An 8,248-nucleotide genomic window follows, 5' to 3' on the forward strand; every position below is an offset into this window, starting at 1 on the left:
TATTAACAAACGATACGAAATGGGAGGACCGAGAGAGATGGCGGAGTGGTCAGCAACCTGGATTGCATTCGGGAGGACGACGGTTCAAATCCCCGTTCGGCCATCCAGATTTGTGTTTTCTACGATTTCTCTAAAATCGCCTCAGGCAAATTTCGGGATGGCTCTTTTTAAAAATGGACGACCAGTTTCCTTCCCCATCCTTTCCTAAACCTAGCTTGTGCTCCGTTTGTAATGAGCTCGTTGTTGACGGGACGTTAAACCCTAACCTTGCTTCCTCGAAACGGGACGATTGCGTAAAATCACTATTAGGGAGGTGAATGGATGACCTAGATTTATTGGAAGCCTAGAGTATTGTTCCAGCGTCTGGAGTCCTTATTAAGCAGGCATCACAACCGTCATCGAAAGAATTCAGTGACGCGCTGCTCGGACGGTAACATATCGATATAGATCATGCGAAAGTGGAAGATAAATTCTCGGGGAATCTTATCCGCAAGAAAAACAGTCTGGGTTGCTATGACAGGAGAAGGTTTACTGAAGTGTTGCGCATTTTTGAGGCATCTTCAGAATTCGTTCAGGAACTGCTGGTAGAGTATTAGTCATAAATAGCCAAAACTTTGGGATGCGACTTCGATGAAGCCATACCAAAGTTGTAGCTATTTATGACTAATGCGCTAACCATACGTCAGTAAAGTTCCTGCTGTCTCTGGAACCTAGACTGTTTCTGTAACCGAAAATACATCAATAAGGTTGCCGTACCAGGGCCTTAGAGTAGGGGGTGGGGGGCGGAGTGGGGGGAATTATACAGGAAATGGGAATCTTTGGAAGAAAGGCGAAATAGTTGTCACGAAACTGTGTTGGATAAACTGAAAGAAGGCATATTCGAAGAGAACTGTTTGACAGTTCTGCTGCTAGCGCTGTATACCTGGCGTAGGGATGATGGGAATAAGGTAAGGGAGATTAGGACGCCTACAGAGGCATAGAGACAGTCATTTTTCCCTCGCAGGAATGGGACAGACAATGATAATATCGGTAGAAAGTTTCCTCCGTCTTGTATAGTACATTGACTTGCGGAGTACATATTATGTGGATGTATACACGTGTAACTCATTCCATTTCGTTTTTCGGTTCCTTCAAAACTGCTGCGGCTGTCGAGTCCAACTATCCGCACAAGGGAAAAGTCTGAGAAACAGAAAATTTAAAATATTCCTTCGGGCCGGATTTGAACCAGCGACCTATGGATATCTGCCAGAATGACCACTACAGTCCACCGCTCTACCAACTGAGCTACCGAAGGAGCGTATGGATTGCGTTCACTTTCGACCCAGATAAGAACTGCCTCGCAGCAGACAATCACGTGACCCGTTCTTCGTCCGAGCGCGAGTCGGCGGCGGGCGTATGTAGTGCTCTTGCAGTGTCACACGTTCTGGCGACATCTTTTCTCCAACACTGGGGAGCAACGGTCGGCCGCCGGTGGTCGTTGTTAAACTACGGATCGCTCACTGACAAGTGCAATGGTATTATATACGCACATTCATTCTATCACTGCAACGCAAGTGTCAGAAGGAACGGATTTTTCCTTGTTCTGTTGACAGAAATAGTGGAGGAACAGGGACTACTGTGCGAGATCTTACAGTGTAATCACTGCGGGAGTACTATCTGCGTATGTCACAGAATTTGTTTCGTAATTTGTGTATTATACACGTCATCCATTAAGTAAATTCCATTTGGAATACGTTAGTTTATCTGAATATTACACTCTTCGCTAACAGGTCTACCTCTTGGAACAGAGTCCGCCACCCCTTCGCCAACTATGTCGTGCGGACATAGTATTGTTGATGTGAAGGAAGACACGTGGGGAACGGAGAAATCGCACAGGAAAAAAGATCTCTTGTGCTGTTAAAGAATTGAGAGCTTTCCTAGTAGTGTGACGAAAAGGGAAGTGGCAAGTTAGAACATTTGTCATTTTCATTATTTACTATTTTCATCAGAACCAAAGAACCTTTGGTTAATTTTAGACACACAGAGAAGTATTTACTAGATGGTACAACCGTTAGGCATCGCTGGAATTTGGCACAGCAAGCACATGCTAACTGCCACAACTATGCTACGAACAAATTGTTAATTAAGCCCAGATCATTTATTATTTCAGAAAAAATCAATATCTAGTTTGCAAATTAGCCATCCGGTGCTTTTCCATCAAATCATCAGGCAGCACGTTTGCATTCCTTTAAATCATTTGGCAGTTAACGAAAACAAATTGATGTCTCTCGATTAAGTAAAAATGACGTAGGTCATTAACAAGTTGAGTAACTGAGGTCTAAAATAATAATTATCATTCGAAACTTTAGTTCCCAATAATATGGGGGAAAACTTGCACATTACAAACGCCAACTATTTTTACTCTTCAAATTGTAGATGCAGCACATGCGACAAAGTTGGAAGACTATTAGTATGTATCAGTTGCCACCTTGACGTAAAGAGAGATCATTATGGTTGGCGAATATGACTACTGGACAAAATATTTCGTGAAAATATGTGATTATATATGCGCGAAGTTGTGCGTTTTTTATACATGCGCTTTCCATTTCCTTGCCGCAGCTAGTAATTTGCAGGAAGAATCAAATACTTTCACACGTCAGCGCTACAAATTTCCTCCATCAGTGTGATTCATCAAATCTACAACCTAAAGTAACATCGCAGTGTTGGGGAACCTGTAATAACGTATTCGGATAATAATGAGAGCCAAAATGCACTCTAACAAGGAAAAAAAGACGCAGCGCGAAGAAATTATCCGAATAACACGGAAATCGGTAGATGTAATGTGCATGTAGAGACAAACAAATGATTACAGTTTCACAAAAATTGGATGATTGATTCAAGAGAAACAGCTGCACAAATTAAGGAAGTCATACCGCGTTGCCGGCTGGAGTGGCCGTGCGGTTCTAGGCGCTACAGTCTGGAGCCGAGCGACCGCTACGGTCGCAGGTTCGAATCCTGCCTCGGGTATGGATGTGTGTGATGTCCTTAGGTTAGTTAGGTTTAATTAGTTCTAAGTTCTAGGCGACTGATGACCTCAGAAGTTAAGTCGCATAGTACTCAGAGCCATTTTTTTCCATACCGCGTTGTCCCACCTTTGGCCATTATGCACGCAATCATTCCCCTTGGGCCTAATTGACTGAGTTGTTGGATGCTCTCCTAACGGACATACTGCCATATTCTGCCCAATTGGCGCGTTAGATCATTAAAAGCCCGAGATGGTGGGATGGCTCTGCCCATAATACTCCAGACGATCTCAATTGGGAAGAAATACAGTGACTTTGTTGGCCAAGGTAAGGTTTAGCAAAGCACGAATGCAAGCAGTAGAAACTCTCGCCGTGTTCGGTTGGGCATTATCTTGCTGAAATGTAAGACCTGAATGACTTACCATTGATATCCCATCGCCGTCCAGGGCGTTTCTAGACTCCTTTTTGGCCTGGAATCTCATTTACTGGAGTGGAACTGTCTTCAGTGATGAGTCCCACATCGAACTGAGCACCAATGACCAGCGAAGACGTGTCTGGAGACACCCCAGACAGCGGTGGGATACAACCCTCACTGTCGCCCAGCCTATCACAGCACAGCGGTATGTCGACGATATCCGACGCTACGTTTTGGACAGCGGTTCAATCCCGCGTCCGGCCATCCTGATTTAGGTTTTCCGTGACTTCCCCAAATCGCTCCAGGCAAATGCCGGAATGATTCCTTTGATAGGGCACGGCCGACTTCCTTCGCCATCCTTCCCTAATCCGGTGAGACCGATGAATTCGCTGTCTGGTCTCCTTCTCCAAACAACCCAACCCAACTCCGCCAAATCCGAGCCGAGCCACGTTTTGTTGCCCTTCATGGCGAGCTATCCCGGTATTACATGTCAGCAAGATGATGCCCAAACATACTTATAGGCAGGGCCCTCCTACCATCTAGGAATTTTGATGTCTAACGCGCCAACTGGACATAATTTGGCACGATATCCCTCAGGAAGACATCCACCAACAGTGTCAATCTATGCCAAGCCAAATAACTGCTTGCAGACGGGCCAGAGGTGCACCAACCTATTGCTGACTTGCTCAATTTTGTGACGCTCTTTCTCTTGAATAAATTAGCCATTTTTTCTGAAATTGTAATCATTTGTTTGTCTGTACATGAATATCACATCCAACGATTTCCGTTCCATTCGGATAATTCCTCCACCGTGCCTTTTTTGTTTTGTTTTAGAGTGTAATTTTGTGTAGAATGGTGGACAACGGCGAAGAAAACTGTGTATGCAGCAGCTGAAGCACCTAACAAAGGCGAAGAGCGACTGTTACTGCTACCTAGACAAAATCAGAGTCTGCATTCTTATCTTATGATAATGATGATGATGATGAGTTGGGTTGAGGGGACGCTCGACATCACGGTCATCAGCGCCCTAACGAAAAATCAAAAGGAAATCTCATGGCGGACGAAGGATGTCCCCACATACAGAGCAGTTTATTACGTACTAAAGTCTGCTGCCCTTCCCCACCAGTTTAGGGATGAGGCCTGATAGTTCACAAAATTTCACCACTCTGTTAACACTGGTATCGGTATCTGCGAGGACGGTGGGCAGATCTTCGACGAGACCAAGGGCTGCCCTATTATCAGTATACAGGACACACGTAGCCACAATATGCTGAACTGAAAGCGGCACGCCACAAACTTCACAGAAAGGTGGATCCTCCCCCCCCCCGGAGCAGGAAGCTGTGTGTGAAAGGGCTGTGTCCGATGCGCAGTCTGGTAAGCAAAACCTCCTTCCAGCGGCGAGGCCGACACGAAGTCCGCCAAGCTTTTGTGGTCGGTTTGAGTGAATGCAGTTTGTTGTCCGACACCTGCAACCATTCAGTCTCCCATTGACGCATGATGCATGTGTCATAAAATGAGATAATGGCATGCAACGGGATGGGACATTGATGGACAGCACCATCCCAACATGCTTCCTTGGCAGGGTTTATCAGCCATGTCGTTACCCTGTATCCCAACATGGCTAGGTACCCAGCAAAAGATCACCTCCTTGCCACGGTGTTGGAGCCGCTGTAAGCCCTATCTTATGATAATTGTTTCGGTATGTACGAAATCATAAAAAGGTATAAAAACGAGCATGGAATTCTAGTTTCAGTGTTTAAAACTCAGAAAACAACGTTCTCCGAGCTGTATAACTTTCACGCAGATACATATCGGGACAGTAAAACTTCAACTCGTTGTCAGTCACAAACTACGATCCTGTACGGCACTTACCGCCTCCTTTGAGTTTTGCAAGCCTCATCTTTTTGCGAAGATCTGATGGCGTCCGAATTCGATTAAAGTACTGGCTAAACCAACCAACTCATCGTATGTGATTTTACCATCATTCTAATTCGTTTTGACACTTGTGAAGCTACAAATTTTACTGGATCTATATTGCAAGATTTTCTTTCTGTTATAATTGTTTGGTAATATATGGTATCAAAATTGAAAGTAGAATGTAAATAACTTATTCTAACAACATAGAGAAGTTCTTTTGGATGAATTGTGGCAATAACCCAGAACTTTCTGCATGCAAAGCGAATCAACAAAAGAAGGTAACTCTGAACTTCACCTCGATTTCATTATAAGAACAACTTTGTTCGGTCACAATGTTCCTTTTGCCCCGCTAATTCTTCGGAATAGAAGTAATATCGTTCGAACAATGCCAATCCGATGCTGACACTCCTGGAAGTTGTTGTTGTGGTCTTTAGTCCTGAGACTGGTTTGATGCAGCTCTCCATGCTATTCTATCCTGTGCAAGCTTCCTCATCTCCCAGGACCCACGGCAGCCTACATCCTTCTGAATATGCTTAGTGTATTCATCTCTTGGTGTCCCTCTACGATTTTTACCCTCCACGCTGCCCTCCAGTACTAAATTGGTGATCCCTTGATGCCTCAGAACATGTCCTACCAACCGATCCCTTCTTCTAGTCAAGTTGCGCCACAAACTCCTCTTCTCCCCAATTCTATTCAATACCTCCTCATTAGTTATGTGATCGACCCATCTAATCTTCAGTATTCTTCTGTAGCACCACATATCGAAAGCTCCTAGTCTCTTCTTGTCTAAACTATTTATCGTCCATGTTTCACTTCCATACATGGCTACACTCCATACAAATACTTTCAGAAACGACTTCCTGACAGTTAAAACAATACTCGATGTTAACAAATTTCTCTTCTTCAGAAACGCTTTCCTTGCCATTGCCAGTGTACCTTTTATGTCTTCTCTACTTCGACCATCATCAGTTATTTTGCTCCCCAAATACCAAAACTCCTTTACTACTTTAAGTGTCTCATTTCCTAATCTAATTCCCTCAGCATCATTCGATTTAATTCGACTACATTCCATTATCCTCGTTTTGCTTTTGTTGATTTTCATCTTATACCCTCCTTTCAAGACACTATCCATTCCGTTCAACTGCTCTTCCAAGTCCTTTGCTGTCTCTGACAGAATTACAATGTCATCGGCGAACCTCAAAGTTTTTATTTCTTCTCCATGGATTTTAATACCTACTCCGAATTTTTCTTTTGTTTCCTTTACTGCTTGCTCAATATACAGATTGAATAACATCGGGGAGAGGCTACAACCCTATCTTACTCCCTTTCCACCCACTGCTTCCCTCGACTCTTATAACTGCCATATGGTTTCTGTACAAATTGTAAATAGCATTTCGCTCCCTGCATTTTACCCCTGCCACCTTTAGAATTTGAAAGAGAGTATTCCAGTCAACATTGTCAACAGCTTTCTCTAAGTCTACAAATGCTAGAAACGTAGGTTTGCCTTTCCTTAATGTTTCTTCTAAGATAAGTCGTAGGGTCAGTATTGCCTCTCGTGTTCCAACATTTCTACGGAGTCCGAACTGATCTTCCCCGAGGTCGGCTTCTACCAGTTTTTCCATTCGTCTGTAAAGAATTCGCGTTAGTATTTTGCAGCTGTGACTTATTAAACTGATAGTTCGGTAGTTTTCACATCTGTCAACACCTGCTTTCTTTGGGATTGGAATTATTATATTCTTCTTGAAGTCTGAGGGAATTTCGCCTGTCTCATACATGTTGCTCACCAGATGGTAGAGTTTTGCCAGGACTGGCTCTCCCAAGGCTGTCAGTAGTTCTAAAGGAATGTTGTCTACTCCCGGGTCCTGGAAGTATCATACTCAAATATTTTTGATGCCCGACATGTGACATTACCCTAATGACATTCAGAATTAGAGGAGCATCTCGTCCAAACTTCGGCAGAGTGTACCGGTACTGGCACGAGTGAACCCTGGAGTCAGACAGACAGGGCAGTGCAGGATGCCGCAAAGGCCAGCGGCCGCAGTGCGTGCTGTGCTCTACAGACTGGCAACCACCCGCGCCTCACCGCCGGCCAGTATGGACGGGACGGCCCTGGGACACCTCGGTTTCCAATTGCCACACACGAGAGCTTCACACGTACATCGCAGCGTGGCCGGTTTTTTCCCCCTCCTGCCTCGGCAAGGACTCCATAGGTCGCAGCTGTCAGTATTACTCAATCACGATATTACTGGACTTGGCCGTTATCGGATACACGCGTTGACTTTACAGTAAACAAGCATAACGATGACTAAGGAAAACACATCGCACAGTCAGTGTTGTGCATGTAATATCAATCACGATTACCCGCTGACGCACGATTAGGCGTCTGAGGTGTCCTTACTAACAGACGCAATAACAATGTGGTCGACTGTTAACTGAGTGGTCATTTAATTCCACCAGATATACAGGGTGTTACAAGAAGGTACGGCCAAACTTTCAGGAAACATTCCTCACACACAAATAAAGAAAAGATGTTACGTGGACATGTGTCCGGAAACGCTTAATTTCCATGTTAGAGCTCATTTTAGTTTCGTCAATATGTACTGTACTTCCTCGATTCACCGCCATGATTTCATACGGGATACTCTACCTGTGCTGCTAGAACATGTGCCTTTACAAGTACGACACAACATGTGGTTCAGGCGCGATGGAGCTCCTGCACATTTCGGTCGAAGTGTTCGTACGCCTCTCAACAACAGATTCGGTGACCGATGGATTGGTAGAGGCGGACCAATTCCATGGCCTCCACGCTCTCCTGACCTCAACCCTCTTGACTTTCATTTATGGGGGCATTTGAAAGCTCTTGTCTACGCAACCCCGGTACCAAATGTAGAGACTCTTCGTGCTCGTATTGTGG

At 44.6% G+C, this 8,248-nt stretch overlaps 1 non-coding gene across 1 annotated transcript; it reads right to left on the reverse strand.

Moving 5' to 3' along the window:
• Positions 1 to 1,204: 1,204 nt before the first annotated feature.
• Positions 1,205 to 1,294, reverse strand: Trnay-gua (transfer RNA tyrosine (anticodon GUA)). The gene is given in 2 exon segments: positions 1,205 to 1,240; positions 1,258 to 1,294. It is a non-coding gene; the product is annotated as a tRNA-Tyr (tRNA).
• Between the last annotated feature and the right edge of the window lie 6,954 nt (positions 1,295 to 8,248).

The sequence above is a fragment of the Schistocerca cancellata genome, chromosome 2 (genome assembly GCF_023864275.1).
Source record: "Schistocerca cancellata isolate TAMUIC-IGC-003103 chromosome 2, iqSchCanc2.1, whole genome shotgun sequence".
NCBI lineage: Eukaryota > Metazoa > Arthropoda > Insecta > Orthoptera > Acrididae > Schistocerca > Schistocerca cancellata.